Below are 2,109 nucleotides of genomic sequence, written 5' to 3' on the forward strand. Positions count from 1 at the left end.
TCATCCCCCCCCCCCCCCCCCCCCCGCCCCGTGTCCTCATGACAAATACTGGGCCAGCGAAAGTATTTCACTTTTTTTTCTTTCTCAATGCCTTTACTATGAGGTATGAGGGGGAAATCTTACAGGTACACATGGAAAAGACAGGCATGATCACGGGTAAAAGTAAAGACAATCTAACCAGAAAGTTTTAACATCCATCAGCTAGTGAAGCTGAAGTTCGGAGTACGATATGACGCAGGGCTGAAAGAAATGGTGATTAGTATTCCTCTCCTTCCTGCCTCTCTTTTGACAGTATCCACACTCCCCCCCCCCCATAATCCTTCTCAAGACCAGCCATGTCTTCACGGGACTCAGAAAACTCTCCTTCCTCCATGCCCTCACCCACGTACAGTGGGCGACGGCATGCTTGGCGCACATCAGGTCAAACTTGTGGTCCAGGAGAGCCCAAGCCTCAGCCATAGCTGTGGTGTTGCTCAGCATGCACACGGCTCGCTGTGCTTTGGCCAGGTCTCCACCAGGGACACAGTGAGAGGCCACTTTGAAGCCAGTGGGGCACCAGTCCACAAACTGGATGCCGCGCTTGGTCTTCATGGTGGCAAAGGTAGCATTGACATCTTTGGGGACCACATCACCACGGCACAACAAGCAGCAGCAAGCCATGGCGAGGGTCATATTTCACCATCTGGCTGACTCAGCAAATGTATTGGTGATCTCTGCTATAGAAAGCTGTCTGTGGTAGGCTTTCTCAGCAGAGATGACAGGGGCATATAAAGCCAGAGGAAAGTGAATGTAGGGTTAGGGCCCCAAGGTTGCTCTTGGGTTTGGTCAGATCAGCATTAAGGGCTCCGTCAAATCTGAGGGAAGCAGTAATGGAGGACACCATGTGGCTAATAAGGCAGTTAGTGTAGGTTGGGCACTCAATACAGGGTGGGTTTACAGTTGTGAGTACACGAAATGGAGAGTTTATTCTTGTATTATTAGTTATTAATTATTGTATTATTTTCCATACGAACAACTGTAAACCTACGTTTGCCCCACCCTGTATTGAGGTTTCTACAGCAGATGTCACAGATGGTCTCGTTGTCAACCACAAAGGAACAGAGCGCTCCAGGTATGGATGGTGAGGATGGAGTTGTAGGGCTCAACTACGGCTGTGGAAACCTGGGCGGCTGGAAAATGGAGAACTCTAGCTTGGACTTCTTGTCATAATTGACAGAGAGACAACTGTTCTATCAGTAGGGAGGTGAAACCCAGAATTAGTTCCCCCACCAAAGATGTAAGAAATCAAGAAGTCCTGAAGACCTGTGAACTGGTCGGCCAGTTTCCAAATTTGGTCCATGACGAGGTCAATGATCTCCTTGCCAATGATGTAGTGTCTGCAGCCATAGTTATTGGCAGTATCTTCCTTGCATGTGACGAGCTGCTCTGGGTAGAATAGCTGGCTGTCGGTACCCATGCAAACTTCATCAGTGTAGGATTCAGGTCTACAAACACTGCCCTGGGCACATTCTGGCCAGCTCCTGTCTCACCGAAGAAGGTGTTGAAGGAGTCATCTCCCCACCTAATGGTTTTTTCACTTGGCATCTGGCCATTGGGCTGGATGCCAAGTCCCGTCAGTAAAGCTCCCAACAAGCTTTGCCCATCTGGCCAACAAGGATGGAGATGTGCTCGTGCATGGCTGGGAGTTAGCAGGCACAGACAACAGGAGAAGACATGGGGTTCTGATTACTGTCCCTGACAAGCTAAGAGTTGAGGTGAGTAATGCATTCAAAGCAATTTCACTTTGAGGAGTTCTTATGTGTGGCTGAAATGTAATTCATGTAGTTCAACAGAGCGCAGTGTCCTTCAGCAAGCTCTAAGTGGTAACGTAATTATAGATCTGTATCTACTGCCTGATCACCTCCATTCATTTAGAAGTGTAACCTCAGCCCATGCCCGAAAATGTCCATAGAGGGGCCATGTTTCACACTAAATTGGTCAGTTCACGTTATCACACTGCCTCAGCCCTCTTCCTCCTCTTGTGTCCAAGGACCCCTGTCTTGAGGTGACTCTGTCAATCAGGAAAAAGCCAGTGTTCCCAGTGGGAGTGAATTCTGGATGCTCCCAAGG

The 2,109-nt window shown here is 48.9% G+C and overlaps 1 pseudogene across 1 annotated transcript; it reads right to left on the reverse strand.

Annotated features, from left to right (window-relative positions):
- Positions 1-256: 256 nt before the first annotated feature.
- Positions 257-1,676, reverse strand: LOC308516919 (tubulin alpha-1B chain-like; annotated as a pseudogene). Its single transcript has 2 exons — positions 1,039-1,676; positions 257-916 (listed from the first exon to the last, which is right to left on the reverse strand). The product of its transcript is annotated as a tubulin alpha-1B chain-like (transcript).
- Between the last annotated feature and the right edge of the window lie 433 nt (positions 1,677-2,109).

Source organism: Myotis nattereri, assembly GCF_964212035.1.
Source record: "Myotis nattereri genome assembly, chromosome: 3".
Taxonomy (NCBI): domain Eukaryota; kingdom Metazoa; phylum Chordata; class Mammalia; order Chiroptera; family Vespertilionidae; genus Myotis; species Myotis nattereri.